Here is a 22,859-nt window from a genome sequence, read left to right as displayed (position 1 = left end):
GTAAGGGGGAAATGGAAAGGAGAAATGAGATTATAAGGCTGTGAGTCTCTAAAAAAGAGTCTGGAGGTTGTCAGAAGGAATACCCCTATGTACAACTGAACAGAGTCTAAGAGACAGATAAGGTAGATACAACCCCAGGTATTGGTTCTTTTGAGGGATAAAGAGACCCACGGGTTCTATGGTCATGGCAGAAGGGGTTCACTGCCATGACAGATGGCTCTTCTTTGGAGCTGGTGTTTCTGCATGATGGAATTGGACTCAGAGGGGATCTCTTTTCACAAGACTTGCATGCTACTTTATTGGAATTGTAGTTGGTGCTGGGTTTAAGATATATGTAGGGGATTCGAATCTCTGGACTGATAATATGACACCCAGGCCCAGAGCCTCAACAGACTTCAGCTCCTACACTTTAATTTATTGGACTTACTCCACTCAGCTAACATGGAGTTGAAGAAGGTCAACCACCACAACATGGAGCCTAGAGTGTCTACAACTGGAAGCGGGAGGAGTGCATCCAGTACCCATGTGGAATCTAAGCCCTCACTTGACATAGGTGTGCAATGGACACAACCAATCCAATGTCCACAGAGAAAATGTGGAATGGGTGTGGGAACGGTAGCCGTGGTGGCTGCTGGGTGTGGGGAACGGGAGGAAGAGATGAGATGTGGAGGCGTTTTCGGGACGTGGAGTTGTCCTGGATAGTGCTTCACGGATTTACGTAATTACGGGACATTGTAGATCCCCCCAGGGCCCACTGGATGGAACGTGAGAGAGTCTGGGCTATGATGTGGACCATTGACTATGGGGTGCAGTGATGCTCAGAGATGAACTTACCAGGTGCAATGGATGTGTCATGATGATGGGAGAGAGTGTTGCTGTGGGGGGAGTGGGGGGCGGGGGCAGTGGGGTTGAATGGGACCTCATATTTTTTTTAATGTAATTTAAAAAAAAATAATAAATAATTAAATAAAAAAAAACCACTGAGTGAGCTACGTCACTCCCCCAACTTGGTTTTTCATTTGTTTGTTGTTTTTAGGAGGTACCAGAGATCAAACCCGGTTCCAGGAATCAAAACCAGGACCTCGTATGTGGGAAGCAGGTACTCAACTGCTTGCGCTATATCTGCTCCCCTCAGACAAAGACTTTTAAGAAATGGTCCTAAATATGCTCAAAGAACTAAAAGGAAATCAGGAAAACTATAGATGAACACAAAGAGAATATCAATAAAGAGATGAAAATTATGAAGCAAAGAGACCTGAAAACCACAGCGACAGAAATTAACAATGTCCTAGAAGGGTTCAACAACAGATTGGAGCAGGCAGAATAAAGAATCAGAGAATTTCAAGATAAGACCACTGAAATCATTCAGTGTAAGGAACAGAAAGGAGAAAGAATGAAGAAAAGTGAACAGAGTCTGAGGAACCTGTGTACCAATATACATATGTGGGAGTCCCAGAAGGAGAAAAGAGAGAAAGGACAGAAAGAATATTCAAATAATGGCTGAAAACTTCCCAAATTTAACAAAAGATGTGAATATACATATCCAAGATGTGCAAACAAAAAGGATCAACCTGAATAGACCCACACCAACCCATGTTATAGTCAAACTACCAAATGCCAAAGATAAAGAGAATTTGAAAGCCACAAGAGAGAAGAGAAGCAACATGTCGCTTGCAAGGGAGCCTCAATAAGATAATTTCTCATCAGAAAGCATGGAGGCAAGAAGGCAGTAAGATGACATATTTAATGTGCTGAAAGCAAAAATTTGCCAACCAAGAATTCTATATCTGGTAAAACTGTCCTTCAAAAAATGAGGGATTAAGACATTCCCAGACAAACAAAAGCTGAGGGAGTCCCATCACCATAAGACCGGCCCTACAATAGATGCAAACAGAAATTCTACAGGTTGAAAGGAAAGGACAACAGACATTTGACTGAAGCCACACAAAGAAATAAAGATGCCTGGTAAAGATAAATGACATGGGTAAAGATAAATGCCAGTACTATTTTTGTAATGCCACTTTTTACTTCTTACAGGATCTAAAAGGCAAATGCATAAAATGTAATGAGCAATCAATGGTTTTGGATTCATAATGTATATAAACATGTCATTTGTGACGAGAACCACATAAAGGTAGAGGAATGGAGGGTTACAGGAACATAGCTTATGTACGGTATTGAAGTTGTTAAGGTGGTATAAAAACAAATAAGTTTGTTACAGATTTAGGATGTTAAATTTAAGCCTCATGGTAACAACAAAGAATAGAGAGAATATAAAAACTCATAGAGACAGAAAGTAGAGTACACAGAGGTGGGGGGCAGAGAGCGGGGAATTAATTCAAAATGACTGCAGGGATTCTGGTCGTGGTGAAGGGGAAGAAGCAGTAATGGATGGTGGTGAGGGTATCACAACATTGTGAATGTGATTAATCCCATTGAATGGTATGCTTAGGAGGGACTGGGAAGAGAAAATTTATGTTGTGTGCATGTTTTCACAATTTAAAAACAAAAAAGATAAAGAGATAATGACAATTAAATGCAGTGCATGATACTGGGTGAAATCTAAAAATGGAGGAGAAAAGATTCAAGAGGACATTACTGGGACATAAGAAAAACTGGAATATAGAATGTAAACTTACAATCAATGTTAAATTTCCTGAATTTGATAACTGCATTTACGGTGATTACATAAGTGAATAGCCTTGTTCATAGGAAAAGTTCATGGAAGTAGTATGTGTTCAAGGAATATGTGTGCAACCTGCACTCAAATGTTGAAGGGAGGGAAAGGAAGGGGAGGGGAAGGAAGGCAGGCAGGCAAAATGTTAAAATTGGTGGATGGGAGGGTTGTTATACTGGAGTTCTCTGTAAGGGGTTTGTATTATTTACACAATTGTCTTGTGAGGTTGAAATTATTTCAAAATAAAAAGTTAAAAATAAAATAAAAAATAAATAACCCAACCACTTCTTACACCTCTCCATACCTCGGCTTACCAAATATTAACGGCCAACTGCTTCACAAAACAAATTCCAGTCATTCATATGCTTACAGTAACACGATGTCATTGGTTTGCATCATGGAAATTTTCCTGATTTTTGTTTGTTTTAGTAGCTAGGAATATGCCAAGGTACCTTCTTTAACTCCACAAGGGGGAGGTAAAGCAATCTGAGACATAAAAACGACCACAGAGTGGGAAGAGAGGTACAGAGGCTGGCTCATTTTTTGGTTATACAATCAATGACGAGCTCCCCATTGACATTGAAGAGCTCCTGTGGAAACCATTTGTCTCTGAATTACCCATGGGTTTGGAGAGTACTTTTCCACAACCTAATCCCACAGGTCATGAAGAGAAACAGCTTCATTCTTGTTCCTACTCCACCAGCTGGTTGGGATTAGTCCCCTTGGGTTTCTAATTCCAAAAGTGAGATAAAACTAGCATTCGTCCTCAAAGTGAAATGCTAGGGTGTGGTTTTCACTGGTGCAAAAGAGGGATGACAATGGCCAGGCCAACCCATGAAAGGCTGGCTGCTCACCACCCCTAAAATGCAGGGAAGGAAGGTGCTTGCTTTTCTCTCCTTTACATAACAAGACAGAAATCAATCCATCTGAAGGAAATGCAGACTCTGGATTCCATCAAATATTTAAAGAGTGGGCACTAAGTTTAGAGCTGAGACGTTCGCAATGACTCATGAAAAATTACTTTATCAGTCACATATTTATATACACCTTTGTAGTGACCCATAATTTAAATGGGGCTGGATAATAAATGGTTTCACAAAAATAATGTTATTAATAATTTTAAAAGCATAATAAGTACATTCGTCTCATTTAAAAACTGGATGTCAGAAGGCCTGAGCGCTGGCCATTCTTCAAACAGGAATCTTTGGTTCTGGCCAAGATGGGCACCTTCTGGAACTTTGTTCAAATGCAGTAAGACATTCTTGGTAATCTTTGACATTTTTGTCAATATGCCAATTCCAAGGTGACTTTATTTTTTTTTAAAGAGAAGTTGTGGGTTATGGAATAAAATATAAGATTCCCATATACTTAACACCTTGCATCGGTGTGGTACATTTGTTACAATTGACAAGAGCGCATCTTTATAATCGTATTATTAACTACAGTTCATGATTTAACTTAAGATTTACAGTTTGTGTTGTGCAGTTCCATGGATTTTTAAAAAAATATTATTCTACTAACATATACATAAAATCTAAAGTTTCCCCCCTTTTAACCACATTCAAATATATAATTCAGTGATGGTAATTACGTGTGCCATTTTGGAGATTTATGATAAGAGGGGAGGGTTTAGTTTCTGATTAACGAGATGACAATCTAGGGTCAACCTGGGCTAGATAAATCACAGAAGGAATTATCTGGAATGCCTCCTGAGTCACTATATCTAAGGCAAACAAAATGTCACCACAGAGCTTTTGAAGAAAATTCCTAATGTTCTTCTGGGGGGTGGGGGTTTGAAAAGCTCTGGAGAGTTGGCCAAGATGGGCTGGGGCCCTATCATTTTAGATCCCACACAACCACTAGGAAACAAAATGATAATAATAGAGTATCCGTTTCTAAGAGCAAGAATTTTTAACATTAGATGGGTATTCAAAAGCACACAGCTCTTTTCTAAAAGCCAGGGTCTTCAAGTATGCATCCTGACTGCTAAAATAACAAGAACGGAATGCACCCGCTGTACAACATGTCCTGTTCCATGGAATTCCTCGCACCCCCGTCAGTCAAGCTGTGCAACAGTACAGGGCACAAAAGAGAGAAAGAAACAGCTCTTTTGTGCAGATCCAAACGTGACACCAATGGTGTGCGTTTGGGCAGATTTTTTTATTCCCCAATCCTGCCAGGACTCTGAGGGCGGGCCTGGAGCTCAGGGATGACTCAGACAGTGGACTAAAAGACAGGGCCAGGGCCTTACGAGACCGCGCCGAGGACTGCGGGGGCCGCCACCGCTCCCCCTCCTTGGCCGGAGCCTCCACTCCCAGACCAGTCCTCTGGCAGCAGCCCTCAGAGCAAGCCCAATAAAATTTTCAGTCTCTCCAACTGAATGGCTCAGAATAAGCCCAAGGCCCTGCCCTCCCTGGCCGTCCTCCTGCCGGGCCCCAGCTGCAGTTCCATCTCCCTGACAGCCTCTGTCCCCAGACACTGCGGGCATTGGCCCAAAGGCCACCTGCACTGTGAGGCCTCCCCTGACCACCCCCACATCTGACAGCCCCCACCCGCCACACTCGCATCAACTGCCCCCTGCTGTGTGGTTTCCTCCTGGTAATGCATCGGCCTCCTTGCTTCCCACTATTTCCTGCCACCAGAATGGAAACTTCACAAGGGCAAGGACTTGACGAGGATATTTAGCAGCATCCCGGGGTACTGGCAGCACCCTCCTCATTTTGACAAACAAAATATCTCCAGACATTGCCAAATCTGCTGGGGGCGGGGGAGGCGGGGCAGAACAAGCCCTGATGGAGCACACTGCTTGACTGGGATTAGTAAACCTAAGCATAGGAATATGTCTCAGGGCTTTGGGCATATGGCCCAGGGAAGATAGTAAAGGCAACTGTTTAACTGAACCATTCTCCACGTTACACTGCCTCCCTCTAATCCCCTGTTTGGCCCACTTTTCCATCTCTCACTATTGGCATGTGAGCCCCACAAGAGCAAGGAATTTCTAGAGGTTTTGGGATGGACATGTCACCCACTCTTCCCTGGGCTCTGCCCTCTGGGAGTTTCTCCTGACACCTCTTCAGACCCCTTCTGGAATGGTGAAGCTCATATGTCAACTTGGCTAGGGTATGGTGTCCAGTTGTTTGGTCAAGTAAGCACTGGATTTGTGAGGGCATCTCATGGATTGAAATCATCACTCATTTGATTGTACCTATGGCTGATTACATCTACAGTCAACAAAGGAGAGTGCCTTCAGCAATGAGTAACGTCTCAACCAGTCAGGTGAAGGCCTGGAAGGGAGAACTGCTGATTTCAGCAGTCAGAACAAAGAATTTCTATCTCTACTTCAGCCAGTCAGCTGCTTCTGGGAAATTCACTGAAACATTCACCAGAGTTCCCAACTTGCCGCCTGCCCTTGGAATTCGGACTTGCCAATTCCCGTGGTTGCCTGAGCCAATACCGATAATCTCTTCGTATTTAAAAAAATATATAGTATATATCCTGTCAGTTCTGCTCCTCAGAAGAACCCTGACTAATACAGATTTTGGCACAGAGAGTGGTTCTTGAGACACCAAATCTTAAGGATGGATTTCTGAGTTAGTTCTCAGGTTTGGGGAACTATTTCTCTAATCTGGTTAGATTAAAGGTACTAATGAGGGAAGCGGACTTGGCCCAGTGGTTAGGGCGTCTGTCTACCACATGGGAGGTTCGGGGTTCAAACCCCGGGCCTCCTTGACCCGTGTGGAGTTGGCCCATGTGCAGTACTGATGCATGCAAGGAGTGCCATGCACAGAGGGGTGTCCCCCACGTAGGGGTGTCCCCCGTGTAGGGGAGCCCCACACGCAAGGAGTGTGCCCCGTAAGGAGAGCCACCCAGCGCGAAAGAAAGTGCAGCTTACCCAGGAATGGTGCCGCACACACGGAGAGCTAACACAAGATGACGATGACGTAACAAAAAGAAACACAGAGGGAAGCGGACTTGGCCCAGTGGTTAGGGCGTCCGTCTACCACATGGGAGGTCTGCGGTTCAAACCCTGGGCCTCCTTGACCCGTGTGGAGCTGGCCCATGCGCAGTGCTGATGCGCGCAAGGAGTGCCGTGCCATGCAGGGGTGTCCCCCGCATAGGGGAGCCCCCCGCGCAAGGAGTGCGCCCCGTAAGGAGCCGCCCGGTGCGAAAGAAGTGCAGCCTGCCCAAGAATGGCGCCGCACACACGGAGAGTTGATGCAGCAAGATGACACAACAAACAAACACAGATTCCTGTGCCGCTGACAATAACAGAAGCGGACAAAAAGAACACACAGCAAAATGGACACAAAAGGACAGACAACTGGGGTTGGGTGGGGGGAAAGGGGAGAGAAATAAAAAAAAAAGAAAAAAAAAAGAAACACAGATTCCCGTGCCGCTGACAACAACAGAAGCGGACAAAGAAGAACACACAGCAAATAGACACAGAGAACAGTCAACTGGGGGGGGGGGGAGGGTAGAGAAATAAAATAAATAAATATATAATTTTTTAAAAATTAAATAAAGGTACTAATGACTCCATTTCCAATTATCAAGATGGCACTAACTGTTCATGGCATGAAATGGCAATAGAGATATACAAAATATCACAACTGGATACCACTACTTCAGAGCTTGTAAGAGGCAAGGCTCTGGGTGACCATTTATTTGACACCTTAACAGAGTTTCGTGGTTTTGAAAAGTATTATGGCACTGACTGGTTGTTCCTAAGTAAAGTAAGTACAGTTGTTATAGAAAGGGATAAGCTCAAGGCTTCAAATTCCAAACTTTAGCACCACATGAAGGGAAATGAAAGTTTCTACATGTGCCCTGAAAGAAAATTTTATTTCCTATAGCCATCAACTGGAGATTTCTGAAAAAGCAGACCCAGAGTCTATTGCAAGGGGCTGAATTACAATGTAAATTGAATTCCCAACCTTGTAGGGTGTCTGCTGATAAAGAGAGGACATTGATTGGGAAGGAATGGGATCCTGAAAATTGGAATGGCAACATATGGGCTAATAATGATGATGGGGGGAGGGCACACTGAAACTCTAGATTCTGAGTCTTCTGTGCCAGATAAAACTGCAATGGTCTTCCCTGAGAAATCAGCCACCAGAATCAGCCATCTTGCCTCCCTCTGAAGATACTGATCCTGTTGAGCCTGACAAACCTGTAACTGCCTCCCCTGAGAAAACAGATCTCACAACTCCAACTTAAGAAATTAACCCTGTTTCTGTTTAAAGTGCAACAGAATGTCCTGAGACAGCTGGCTTGCAAGACACTTTTCATTCTCTCATCACCCACCCCCACCACCCTCTATGCTTCCAAACCTATAGCTAGACTGAAGTTCCAAAGGTCCCAAAAGATGAGGAACAAAGTGTGACCCCTGAGGATATGCATTACACTCCCAGAAAACTGAGTGATTTTTCTAATTTACACAGATACAAATCAGGGGAATATGTGTGGGAATGGATATTAAGGGTGTGAGATAATGGTGGAAGGAACATAAAGTTGGATCAGGAATTGAAATTTATTGATATGAGTCCACTAAACAGAGAGGCTGGATTCAGTGTTGCAGCCCGAGTCTTTAGAAAGGGCTCTGCCAGTTTGTTTGGGTGGTTGCCTGAAACATGGACCAGGAAGGTGGTCTCTACTGCCTTATGTCAAAAATGCCAGAACTGTAGATAATGTAGATAATGGGATCCAAAGGCTTCCAGAGACTGGAGTGTTAGAGTGGATTTATCATGTCAGATCAGCTCATCCACCCCAGGAATGTCTAGAGGACACACCTTTCACCAGGACTGAGGAATAAATCTATGAGAGCAGTTCCATCATCCCTGAAAAGCTTGGTGGCCACTTGTCTCTGTAGGTCAGGTATTACTGTGGGAACAGCTGCCACTGAACTTGGATCCTTAAACACAAAAGGGAGGATCCATCCTGAGTTGGCAGGAGTCAAGTAGCAGCACTCAATCGCCAAAGATATGAATAGCAGAGTCCAAGCAATAATCAAATTGCTTGACTTGCAGAAACCTGTGGCATTGGCTAGTTGATCATGGGGTACCTAGAAATGAAATAGAGGGGCAGTGTACTAAATTCTTACTTGGATCTGAAAAAGCAGAAAGGTTCTAGGTCAAGAGAACAAAAGGCTAGCTTGAATCATAAAAACGGAGAGTAACAGCCCCTCGGTCATTTCCCAGACTTGTGACCATTTACAGACCCAAGCTCCTTGAATAAGGGGAAGGCCAGGCCCCCTTGGGGAAGGACCCTGCTACACTGCCAAAAATTTATATTGTTATTCTTCCTCCCAGCCTTCCCCAAAAGGACCTATACAGCCTTTTACCAGAATGACTGTGCCTTGGGGCAAAGGAAATGATCACACATTTCAGAGACTATTAGTCACTGTCTCGGAATTGACATTAATTCCAGGAGACCCAAAACATCACCATGGTCCACCCGTCAGGGTATGGGCTTATGGAGGTCAGGTGATTGGTGGAGTTTTAGCTCAGGTCTGTCTCACAGTAGGTCCAGTGGGTCCCAGATCCATTCTGTGGTTAACTCCCCAGATCCAGAAGGCATAATTGGAACAGACATACTCTGCAACTAACAGAAACCAACACTGGTTCCCTGATTGTGGAGAGCTATTGTGGTAAAAAAAAAGAAAAAAAAAGGCCAAGTGGAAGCCACTAGAACTGCTTCAACCTAGGAAAATAGTAAATCAAAAGTGATACCACATTCCTGGAGGAATTGCAGAGATTAGTATCACCATCAAGGAGTTAAAGAAGGCAGCGGTGGTGATTCCCACCACATCCCCATTCGACTCTCCTATGTGGCCTGTGCAGAAAACAGACCGGTCTTGAAGGATGACAGTGGATTACTGTAAACTTAACCAGGTGGTGACTCCAATTGCAGCTGCTGTTCCAGATGTGGTGTCGTTGCTTGAGCAAATCAACACATGCCCTGCCTGGTACCTGGTATGTAACTACTGAGGTGGCAAATGCTTTCTGTCTTGATACCTGCTAGTAAAGACTGTCAGAAAGTTTGCTTTCAGCTGGCAAGACAAGCAATACACCTTCACTGTCCTATGTCAGCTATATCAACTCTCCAGCCTTATATCCTAATCTAGTCTGCAGGGAACATGGTTGCTTTCCCTTCCACAAGACATCACACTGGTTCATTATATTAATGACATTATTCTGATTGGACCTAGTGAGCAAGAAGCAGCGACTATTCTAGACTTATTGGTAAGGCATTTGCGCATCAGAGGATGGGAGATAAACCCAACAAAAATTGAAGGGCCTTCTACCTCAGTGAAATTCCTAAGTGTCCGCTGGTATGGGACAGGTCAAATTGTCTCTTCTAAGGTGAAGAATATGCTGTTGTACATGGTCCCTCCTACAACCAAAACAGGCACAATGCATATTCTTCATTTAGGCACGATATATCAGCCCATTTACTGTGTGAACTGAAAAGCTGCTAGTTTTGAGTGGAGACTGGAACAAAAGAAGGCTCTAGAAGGGGTCCAGGCAGCCGTGCAAGCTACTCTGCCACTTGGGCCATATGATCCAGCAGACCCAGTAGTGCTGGAAATTTCAATGGCAAACAGAGATGTTGTTTGGAGACTGTTTTAGTCAGCCAAAGGGGTGCTTGATGCAAAGTACCAGAACTCTGTTGGCTTTTATAAAGGGTATTTATCTGGGGTAGAATCTTATAGTTACCAGGTCCTAAAGAGTCCAAGTCAAGGTACCATAAGAGGTACTCTCTCACCCTAAGTCTGTTGCCACATGTCGACGCAGATGGCAGGCAATGTCTGCGAGGGTTCAGCCTTCCCCTTACCTCTTAAGGCTCTGTGGTCCCAGCTTGGAGGCTGTAGGCTGGCATAAGGCTCGTCTCTCTTCCTCTGGGCCTTGTCTCGTTCTAGGCTCAGCTGCTCTGATCTCGTCACAAGGTCAGCTGTAGACTACCAGGCTCATCCCTCTTCCTGGGGCCGTGTCTGTGGAGCACTCTCTTCCCGAATATCTCCTTCCATGTGAGAATTTGTTTTATCAGCTCAAGGGGTCACACTCTAATAATGTGGTTGAATCAAAGCCCTAACCTTCACATAATTTAATCAGACATCTCAGCTGAGTCTAATACAATCAAAGGGTATCTCACCCAAAGAAAGATCAGTTTACAAATATAATCAATATCTCTTTTTGGAATGTATAAATAATATCGAACTGTCACAGAGCCTTTGGCAGGCCCCTATAGGAGAATCAAAATGCAGACCCTTAAGATTTGGGAGCCAAGCCATGCCTCCTTCTGCAGATACCTACTCTCCATTGAAGAAACAGCTTTTGGATTGCTACTGGGCCTTAGGAGATACCCAATGCTTGACCATAAGCCAACAAATGACCATGAGATCTGAGTTTTCGATCATGAACTGAATGTTTCTAATCCACCAAGCCATAAAGTTGTGTGTACACAGTAGCATTCCATCATCAAATGGAAATGGTATATATGAGATAGAGCTTGAGCAGGACCTGAAGCACTAGTTACACAAGGAAGTGGCCTAAAGGCCCCTGGTCCCTACTCTTGACACATTACCTTCTCTCTGCCAGCCAACACCCATGGCCTTTTAGGGAGTTCCCTACAATCAGCTGACTGAGGAAGAGAAAACTCAGACCCGGTTTATGGAGGGTTCTGCATGATATACAAGTACCACCCAGAAGTGGATACCTACAACTCGACGCCCCTTTCTGAGACGGCCCGGAAGGAGAGTGGTAAAGGAAAATCCTGCCAGTGGGCAGAACTTCAAGCAGTGCACCTGGTTGTCCATTCTGATGGGAAAGAGGAATAACCAAAAATGCATCTGTATACTAATTCATGGGCTGTGGCCAGTGGTTCGGATGGTCAGGGACTTGAAAGGAACATGACTGGAAAATTGATGACGAAGAGGTCTGGGGGAGAAGTATGTGGATAGATCTTTCTGAGGGGCTAAAAACTTCAAAATATTTGTGTCCCATGTGAATCCTCATCAGTAGGTATCCTCAGCAGAGGAAGATTTTAATAATCCAGTGGATAGGATGACCCATTCTGCAAATACCAGTTGGCCTCTTTCCCCAGCCACTCCTGTCATTGCCTAATAGGCTCATGAACAAAGTGGCTACAGTGGTGCAGATGGAGGTTATGCATGGGCTCAGCAACATGGACTTCCACTCACCATGGCCAAGCTGGGTACAGACACTGCTGAGCACCCAATCTTCCAGCAGCAGAGACCAATATTCAATCTCCAAGGTGATCAGCCTGCTACCTGGTGGCAGGTTGACTACACTGGACTACTTCCATCATGGAAGAGGCAGCGTTTTGCTTGAACGGGAATAGACACATACTCTGGGTATGGGTTTGCCTTCCCTCCACACAATGCTTCTGCCAAAACTACCATCCATGGACTTACAGAACACCTTATCCACCATCATGGTATTCCACATAGCATTGCTCCTAATCAAGGAACCCACTTCACGGCAAATGAAAAGCAGGAATGGGCAAATGCACATGGAATTCACTGCTCTTACCATGTTCCCCATCATCCTGAAGCAGGTGGATGGATAGAGCAGTGGAATGGCCTTTTGAAGACTCAATTACAGTGCCAACTGGGTGGAAATACCTTGCAGGGCTGGGCAATTTTCTCTAGGAGGCTGTGTATGCTCTAAATTAGCATCCCCTCTGTGGTACTGTTTTTCCCATAGCCAGGTATTTTAAAAGTTTGCCAAGAGGCTACCAATACAAAGTACCAAAAATCTGTTGGCTTTTATAATGGGGATTTATTTGGGGTAAAAGTTTACAGTTCCAAGACCATGGAAAGTCCAACTCAAGGCACCATAAGAGGTACTTTCTTACCAAAGTCAGTTGCCCCATGCTGAATCAAGATGGTGGGCATCTCTGCCAGGTCTCTCCTTCTCCTCTGGGCTGCCTTTCTCAGACTCAGCTACTCCATTTTCTTCCATACATCAGCTGCAAGCTGGCATAGGGCTTGTCTCTTTGCAGGCCTCCTATATCAGTCTTGGCTGTTCTGCTCTCTTCCCAAGCACAACTATAAGCTTTCAGGCATACAACAGGGCTGGTATCCTCTTGAGCTGCTCCATGGACACAGCCTCTTGGGGGCTTTGTCCTTACGCAATCCTCTCTTTCGCATTGCAGAATCAAATATGATAGTTTCCTTCTTTTCCTGTGTCTGTCCATGTGAGTTTGTTTATAGCAGACCCAGCAAGGGGGTGCAGACTCAACCTGAGTCAGGTCTCACTGATATAGCACTATCAAAAGCCTAAAGCAATCTTATCAAGTAATCTAATCAAAGTCCTCTCAACTGAATTTAATATAGTCAAAGGGTATCACACCCAGAGGAAAAGAATAGTTTACAAACATAATCTTTTTTCTTTTTGGGATTCATAAAATAATCACAAACTGCCACACCAGGATTCACAGGTCCAGGAATCAAGGAGTGGAAATGGGAGTGGTACGACACACTATTACCCCTAGTGATCCACTAGGAAAATTTCTGCTTCCTATCCCTGCAACCTTAAGCTCTGCTAGTCTATAGGTCTTAGTTCCAAAAGGAGTACTGCTTCCACCAAGAGACACAAAGATTCCACTGAACTGGAAGTTAAGACAGCCACCTGGCCACATGGGGCTCCTCATACCTCGGAAGCAACTGGCAAAGAAGGGAATTACTGTACTGGCCAGGGTGACTGATCCAGAGTATCAAAGGGAAATTGGATTGTGACTACACAATGGAGGTCAAGAAGAGTTTGACTGGAATACAGAGATCCCTTAAGGTGTCTTTTAGTATTACCATGCTCTGTGACTAATGTCAACGGAAAACTGTAACAACCAAATCCTGGCAGAACTTCTAATGGCCCAGAACCTTCAGGAATGAAGGTTTGGGTTACCCTAGCAGGCAAAGAACCAGAGCAAGCTGAGGTGCTTGCTGAAGGTAAAGGGAATATAGAATGGGTACTGGAAGAAGATAGTTATAAATATGAGCTATTACCATGTGACCAGTTGCAGAAATGAAGACAGTAATGGTTATGAGTATTTCTTCCCTGTTTTGTTATGAATATGCTTGTATATATACGTAAAGCAAATATCTTTTTTTCCCTACTTTATCCCCTCATCATACAGCATAAGTTGTATTAACTTTATGCCATAGTATTCAAGTTACAGGATATTGAGTTTCAGTGAATATTACCCAAGGACTTGCATGCTCTTCTGGGAAAAGAGTAAGTGCACACCTGGTTGTACATAGGAGAGCTGAATGATGTTAGAGGAAAATATTGACTGTCATTGTTTTTATTTAGAGGTTAAGTTTGGTTTAAGGAGATGTGTATTTGTGCCAAGGTGACAAGAGGAGGACTGTGATGGTGTCAACTTGCCTACGTTATGGTGTTCAGTTGCTTGGGCAAGCAAGCACTAACCTGGTTGTTACTGTGAGGGTTATTTTGTAGATTTTAGTCATTTGTCAACTGACTGCATCTATGGCTGATGACATCTACAATCAAAAAAGACTGGCTTCGATGATGAGAAGCATCTCATCCAATCAGCGCAAGGCCTGAAATAGAGAACTGGTGATTTCAGGAGGCAAAAAGAAGAAACTCAGTCTCTGCGCCAGCCAGCCAGCTTCTCCTGGGGAATTCACCGAAACCTCCACTGGAGTTCCCAGCGTGCAGCCTGCCCTACGGAATTCGGACTTGCCAATCCCCACGATCGTGTAAGCCAATTCCTATAATAAATCTCTTAATACTTACATATATATATATACATAGACTTCTCCTGTCGGTTCTGTTTCTTCGGCAAATCCTGACGAAAACACCTTCTATGACCCCAACAACAATGCAAGTGGGCAACCTTCATTTTATCTCCAAAGTAAGTGTGCTGGTTAAGTGCATGTAAATGTGAATCTAAAGGCTGTTAATACCCATAGGGAACTATTCCATAGACATTTTGGGAAAGTTGCAGAGATTTTGCTTTACTTTGAATCAACTTCCCCATCCTTAATATTAGTCCAATAATTAAGTGTCTATTAGCTATGGAACAGGTTCAAAACACACGATGTGAACTTTAAACGTCTCTAACATCACTGAAGGCTACAAATACCAAGTTTTGGAACATAATGATGTCCACACTTGGAAACCAATAATTCTGTACTTATTTGGGATATTTTGGATTTGGGTCCAAGCTAATACAACAACAATCAAAGTTTAAGACATGAAAGCTTTGGTGGTGCCAACATGGCACACTGACAAGCATGGCACGGATCAGAGATTGGCAAACTAGGATCAGAGACTGGCAAACTACGACTGACCCTTGGGCCAAACCTGGCCTGCCTGTTGTTTTTTGTAAATAAAGTTTTACTGGAACGCAGCCAGACCCATTCCTTTACGTACTGCCTACGGCTGTTTTTGTACTACAGAGGCAAGAGTTGAATAGTTGCGACACAGACTGTGCAGCCCTCAAAGTCTAAATATTTGCTATCTGGCCCTTTACAAAAAAAAGTTTCACGGCCTCTACTCTTAGCTATCAGCTCTAGAAATATTCTATTTCCAGCAACTTCACTCAACCCAGCCACAAAACCAAGAGAACTCAAAGAACAGCTCCAAGTAGAGAGAAAAAATAGTGAGTATGAAGTCCAAGCGCCTGTCTTCACACTGTGGGCCTCCAGCAAGTGCATGCTACACAACTAGGAATAAAATAAGTAAGCAATCCAGAAGCAGAAGTGACATAACAAAGGACAGAAATTCTGATGGACAGGAGAGCAAAGACACTGAAAAAAATCCCAAAAGGAAAGCGGCATGCCTATTTAATATGACCACAAAAAAAAATCAAAATTTCAGGGTTTACTATGCACTAGACATTGACCTAAATGCTTTACCCAATCTTCAAAACAACCTGGGAAGCAAGCGCTTTGCCCCCATTTTATGGAAGAGGAAGCTGAGGCTCAGAGAAACCAAATGACCAGCCCAAGGGGACAGAGCAAGAGTCAGACTCAGGCTGTCCACATCCAAAACCAACGTCCTTACCCATATTTGGGTGGTCCCTGCCATTAAAGGTATATTCCAGGGCATAGAAAACCTACTGCTCACCCTAACAAACCCTGATTATCAAGAAAACGTTACCTTATGTTAACATATCTAAAAAGAAACAAAAATGTATCATCCAATATTGAGTTTCATCCCAAAATGGGAGGAAAAAAAGAATGCTGATACTTAAAGACCCAAGTATCAACTGGTCATTTATACAAAAAAATTCACTTTACTCCAAATACGGCCATGTATCCAGATATGACTTCAACTTCACAATAACAAACAGCAATGCTCATAAGTTATCCTACGAGAGAAAATTTCCCTCAAATTAAAAAACTAGCTGCCTTAGTGAAAACCAACTCTATTGTTAATCCAGTAATGATTACCAGGTTGTTCCATGGTGGTAGTCTCCCCTTACAAATGACAAAGCTCCAGGGAATGTCAGCATGGAGCTTCTTGGCAAGTTGCCCTGGCGATCGTATGGGCATTTCGAGAGGCCTAAAGGCTTTTCACGTGGTTAGAAGGCCACGAGTCCAATCTCCCCAACCCTGGCTGTCCAACTATGAAGTCAAGGGAACTCCTGAATTTAAAAGCAGCTTCACTTTTAAGGAAATGTTTCAACAACTTTATAATTGGTATAATCTACCTACCATGAAATTCACCTGTCGTATGTGTACGATTCAATAGTTTTTCGTAAATTTTCTGTGTTGAACAGGCATCACCACAATCCAATCTTGGATCGTTTCTATTACCCCAATAAGATCCCCTGAGCACCTCTACAGTCACTCCCCTGCCCTCCTCCCAAACCCCGGCAACCACTAATCTATTTTCTGTCTCTAAGATTTGCCTTTTCTGGATACTTTGTATAAATGGAATCATACAACATGGGGTCTTTCATGTTTGCTTCTTTCACTTGGCATTGTGTTTTTGAGTTTCATCCATAGCTTCCCTTCTCATGTGCCATCTACCAAGTTCTTGGGGATTGTAACAAGTGATTGCATGCACTCCACCACTGGGTGCTGGCTTGGGTATGAGGCTGCAGAAGAGTTAGGGAAAGCATGGAAGATTCTCCAGGAATCACTGGTCCATGAATGCTGCATGATGTACCTAAGCTAGTGATGGTAAACACATAAGTAAACATTCATTCATTCATTCATTCATTCAACAATGCTTCCAGAGTGTGGGGCAGGAATCTCTGGGGCTATCTGCCCATTTCAAACACAGCCTCCATTATTCTGGGAGCCACAGATGGGCCTCAAGAGGTCTGTAACCTCCTGCCTGGAAGCATATGCAAGTTTCTGTGTGCTTGAACATTTTTCTGAATGCAGAATTCCTACCTTGCATCAGATTTTCCTTGGGGTCCGTGATTCAAAATGCTTTGAATCACTGCACGACATCATGAAGACTCGGAGTAAATCTTGCAAATTTGTCAAAGGTAACAAAGATCAATGGACACCCATGAAATAAAGATGTAGGAAAAACTTGCAAATATTAGGTTGAACCATACAAATATCAGCAATATAACAGTTCTACAAACTATTGGAATAGAAAAAGGACAGTAGTGGAAAAACTGGTAAAATCTGATTAGTTAATATTCATGTATCAAGATCAGCGTCCTCATTTGAGTCTTTTGTGGACCCAGAAAAACTTTGTTCTTAAGCTAACCCATTCCTCTGCATAGAAGTCTACTGTATGTAGGACCTTTAGGTTAGAGTCAGTTAAGGGACCTTTTGATTCAATTACTTTTGATTCCATCACTTTAGTTAAGGGTCTTTGATTAGATTGTGGTGGGGGGGCAGGCTGGGTCTTAACCCTTTTACTGGAGCCCTATAAATGAAGACACAAAGAGAAAGACAGCTGCCATATTAGCCTGCCATGTGAGAGAGGACTCCAGGACCACCTACAACTGTAGAAAGACAGGAAGACAGCAAAACCCCAAGAGGCTGAGAGAGAGGCCAGAGGCTGGAATCAGAGGAGCAGGCCCAAAGTGAGGAGAAGGGAGAGAGCCATGTGCCTGATCGCCCACAGCTGAGCTGTGGAGAAAATGAGTCCGGAGGGGAAGGCAGGGAAGGCCTCCATTGTGCCTCGCCACGTGGCAGGGCTCCAGGGTCACCAGCAGCCGACCCTGGTGAGGCACATCTCTGACGATGCCTTGATTTGGACATTTTTGCAGTCTTGGAACTGTACGATTTTCTCCTAGTAAATTCCCATTATAAAAGCCAAACCATTTCTGGTATTTTGCTCCCAGCAGCTTTAGCAAACTAAAACAGTCAGTTTCTTCGTTTTGATAAATGTACCACAGTGATGCAAGATGTTAACTCTGGGAGAAACTCTCCTATCTTTGCAACTTTTCTGAGATACTCTAAAACGATTCCAAGAAAAACATTTATCAAAACAAACGAATAAAAACCATTGTTGCCTTGATCCCATGCCTAGAAACACCTCCTAAGGCAAACAGGGTAAAATCTCTCCAGAGAAAATAACTGCACATAAGCAGCATTATAATTATAGTATTTATAATCATAAATATCATGAGGCAACCCACATGGTCAAAAAGAGAAGAACACTGAATAAACGTCGGTGTAGCCATTGAGTGGAAGCCTAGTGCCCAATAAGAATGCCACTCAGGAAAACTGCATGGCGACATGGGACATGAGGGAGGGACAAGGTATCTCTTATTCACTGGCTGCAAATAACAGCATACCCCAATCCAACTGGCTCCAAAGGATGAGGAAGTGCTATTATTCCACATGAGAAAAGGTGCTGAGGGCGGGCAGCTCCAGAATCTTCCTTCTTCAGCCAGCCACCTCAGCAAGGACGCAGGGTCTGTCTTGCCACTCAGCCACCCTCAGCTTCTCAGACAGCAGCTTCACAGGTTGCCCAGCAACACGGGTTGAGGAGACACGGCCCCAACTGGTAGAAGGAGGCATCCCTTCCCCATAGGCCTTTAGGAGCAAGGAGCGCTCGGCTCTGCCCACACCTGTCTCCAACCTCCCATCCCGGCTCACGGGACAGGGTGGGCCGTGCGCTCCTGTCTCGGCCAATGGCAGGCTTACATGCTCAATGACTGGCTTAGGGCAGGGATCCCCAACCTGGGCTCCACTGACATTTGGGATCAAACCATGCTTGGTGGGGGAGGGAGGCTGTGCTGTGCATTGTAGGGTGTTGAGTAGCACCCCTGGCCTCTCCCACTAGATGCTGGGAGCATCTGCCACCCAGTTGTGACAACCAAAATTGTCTCCAGCCATTGCCATTGCCAAGTGCCCTCTCGGGGGCAAAATCGTGCCGAGTTGAAAACCACCGGCTTAGAGCGATCCCGACTTCACCAGGCATGACAGCGAGGGTCACGGAACGAGTTGTGGCCGCCTCAACCAAAAGGGGGCTAGGACAGCTCTAGAGGAGGGGATCTCTTGAGAATTCTACAACACGTGAGAAAAACTAAGTAAAATAGCAAAATTAAAAATTCTTTAACAGTTATGAATAGATAGAACTGGTTTCTACATGGATATTTGTATTTAACACATTTATTGAGGGGCTGTGTAAAAAAGAAGTATTAGGGGAAAGCAGATGTGGCTCAAGTGATAAGGCTTCCACCTACCATATGGGAGGACCCGGGTTTGATCTCTGGGGCTTCCTGGTGAAAAAAAAAAAAGAAGTGGAAGAAGAGAAAGCATGCCTGTGCGGTGAGCTGAGTGCCCTCATGGTGAGCCAAGTACCCACACAAGTGCCCGTGTGGTGAGCCAATGCCTGCGCGGCGAGCCAAGTGCCCACATGGTGAGCCAAGTGCCCATGCAAATACCCACGTGGCAAGTCGAGTGTCCACATGATGAGCCGAGTGCCCATGTGGCGAGACAGTGCCTGCGTGGCAAGTCAGTACCTGCACAGCAAGCCAGTGCCTACGCAGCAAGCCAAGTACCCGCAGGGCAAGTCAAGTGCCCACACGGTGAGCCGACTGCCCACATAAATGCCCACATGGCAAGCCAAGTGCCCACATGCTGAGCCAAATGCCCATGTGGTGAAACAGTGCCCACGCAGTAAGCCAGTGCCCTCACAAGTGAGTCATGCAGCAAGATGATGATGCAACAAAAGAGAGATGAAGGGGAGAGTCAAGGTGAAGCGCAGCAGAGACCAGGAACTGAGGTGGCACAACTGACAGGGAATCTCTCGCCACATCAGAGTCCCCAGGAGCAAATCCTGGTGAATCCTAGAGGAGAAAGACGAGAAGAGAAGACAAAAAGAAATAGATACAGAAGCTCACACAGGGAATGGACACAGACAGCAAAAACAGCAGGATGGGGGAGGGGGAGGGGAGGGAGGAAACTAGGAAAATAAAGGTGTTTTTTCTTTTTTTAAAAAAAGAAGTGCTACATACTATGTGGGGGAAAAGCATAATAAGATCTAAGTGAGTGAGTGAAAGGGTGGGAGACGGTTTAACTTTTTAAAATTGTAAATAACCGGATCTCTGTTCTGTTCCTTTACTTTGCAAATTCCTTTTTGAGCTTTTTATTTTAGAATAATTAGAGTCACAGGAAGTTACAAAGAAACGTACAGTGAGATCCCATTCACCCTTCGCCCAACCTTCCCCAACAGTACCAGCTTGTGTAGTAGAGTATAGCAACCAAGAAATTCACATTGGTCCGAGCCACAGAGCTTAGGCAGAGTTCACCAGTTACACATGCATGCTTTTTAGTGTGCGTGTGTGCGTGCACACACACGTGAGAGTGTGTGGTTCTATACCATTTGATCATGTGTTAGGCTTCTATAACCACCCCCACAATAAAGACACAGAACTGTCCCCTCACGGGAAGGCTCCCTTCTGCTGCCCCTTCACAACCACTCCCACCTCTGACCCCTCCCTAACTTGTGGCCGCCACTAAGCTGTTCTCCAGCTCTGTAATTTGATTATTTCTAGTGTGTCCTATAAATGGAATCATACCTATTTCCTTTTGAGCATTGTCTTGGCTGGAGCTGCCTGGTGGTTTCGAGTCTGGCTGCCTTTTTGCTTGCTGTGAAGGGGAATGGTCCCAGAGGATTTTTCCTGAGTTTAGAGGTCTGGGAATGGGGGGTGGGAAGAGGGAGGGAACAGCTGTTTCTTGTTTCTTTCTGTGTATTTGGGACATGCACATATGCACACACACCCAGCCTCCCTGATCTGGCCTCTAAAAGCAGTCGAAGTTCATCAAGTGCAGGGGAGCCTCAATTACCTGGCAAGACAAGAGAATGGAGAGTCCCCGGGCCAGAATTCTCCCAGGAGCTAAAATCTTTCCTACCTTTAAAACCTTAGCTTTGTAACTGTATTTTCTGATGAAAATCTTTCTAAAAGTAGATACTTTCCTGCCTTCTTTAAAATAGACTTAATGTGCATGTTCTTTAAATTATCTAAGTTTGCTCTCCCTTATTGTCTTCTGACCTATGACGGAATAGCCTTCTTTGGGGAGGGGAGAAGATTCTAGTTCACAGGATACTGTGGTCTACTGAGGCCTCCCTGCCTAAAAGGCCCCACAGGCTTTTGTGATTCCCAGCCTTTCAGTCTGGATGCCTGGGACTTCCCACGCCTCCCCACCTGGAACCCACTCCCACCCCCATTTACCCACCATGTCCTTGATTAGACCCCATACACTATTAAGGTCAGGGGTTTGCACACTTTTTCCATAAAGGGCCAGATAGTAAGTATTTTCTGATTTGCAGGCTGTACAGTCTCTCCGACAATTCAACTCTGCTGTTGCTGCACAAAAGTAGCCACAGATGCTAAATAAATAAGCATGACTGGGTTCCAATAAAACTTTACTTGTGGACACTAAAATCTGAAATTCAGATGACTTTCACAAAATACTCTTCTTTTGATTCTGTGTCAACCATTTAAAAACATAAAACCCATTCTTATCTCATAGGCTGTACAAGAAAGGGCAGTGGGCTAGATTCAGGGGAATTCTTAGGGCCACACTCACATGCCCAAGACAAGAGACAGTGTGGGCAGAATGGGCAGGGTGGCCCCTATGCTTTGGCCTGGAGCTATTCTTTCAACTCATTGTATGGCTAACAAAGGCCAATCTGCAAAGACTGGGAAAGGTGGGTTTTTTTCTTTTTTTCTTTTTGTTGTTGTTGTTAGCTCCTAGCATTTAAGTAAGGCTCTGTCATAACTCTAGTTTATAGAACAGATGCCTCAGAGTTTAAATTCCAGCAAAAACACATTAAAATATCAAAATGTCCATATTTCAACAAAAGGTTACAAAATATAAATAGAAACAAGAAGCAATGGCCCAGACAAAGAAGAAAAGTAAAGCATTAGAAATAATCAGGAAGCAGATGTGGATCAACTGATAGAGCGTCTGCCTACCATATAGGAGGTCCAGGGTTCAAACCCAGGGCCTCTTGGCCTTTGTGGTGAGCTGGCCCACGCACAGTGCTGATGTGCACATGGAGTGCCGTGCCATGCAGGGGTGTCCCCCGCATAGGGGAGCCCCATGCGCAAGGAGTGCACCCCATAAGGAGAGCCACCCAGCACGAAAAAAGTGCAGCCCGCCCAGGAGTGACGCCACATACACAAAGAGCTGATGCAGCAAGATGATGTAACAAAAAGAGACACAGATTCCCGGTGCCGCTGAGAATGCAAGCAGACACAGAAGAACACACAGAGAATGGACATAATAGAGCAGACAACAGGGCGGGGGGGGAGAGAAATGAATTTTTTAAAATTTAAAAAAAGAAACCATCAATGAGGAGGACCAGACCTAGGACATGCCAGACAAAGACTTTTTAAAATGGTCTAAGTATGCTCAAAGAGCTAAAGGAAAACATGGACAAAGAACTAAAGGAAATCAGGAAAATGACAGATGAACACAAAGAGAATATCAACAGAAATAGAAATAAAAAGGAACCAAAGAGAGCTGAAGACCACAGTAAGAGAAATTAAAAATTCCCTAGAGGGGTTCAATAGCAGATTGGAGCTGGCAGAAGAATCAGCAAACTTGAAGACAAGACTATTGAAATCATTCAGTCTGAGGAACAGAAAGAAGAACAAACAAAGAGAAGTGAACAGAGACTGAGGAACCTGTGAGACACCATCAAATGGACCAACAGATACTTTGTGCAAGTCCTGCAAGGCGGAGAAAAACAGAAAGAGGCAG

At 44.4% G+C, this 22,859-nt stretch overlaps 1 protein-coding gene across 1 annotated transcript in view; it reads right to left on the bottom strand.

The window, feature by feature from the left end:
- The window catches only part of WWC3 (WWC family member 3), a 132,667-nt gene that overhangs the window by 101,321 nt on the left and 8,487 nt on the right, over window positions 1-22,859 (bottom strand). The window lies entirely within an intron of this gene.

This window comes from Dasypus novemcinctus, chromosome X, assembly GCF_030445035.2.
Source record: "Dasypus novemcinctus isolate mDasNov1 chromosome X, mDasNov1.1.hap2, whole genome shotgun sequence".
NCBI lineage: Eukaryota > Metazoa > Chordata > Mammalia > Cingulata > Dasypodidae > Dasypus > Dasypus novemcinctus.
Note: the sequence above shows the minus strand (reverse complement) of the source record. Positions and strands in the feature narration are given on the sequence as shown.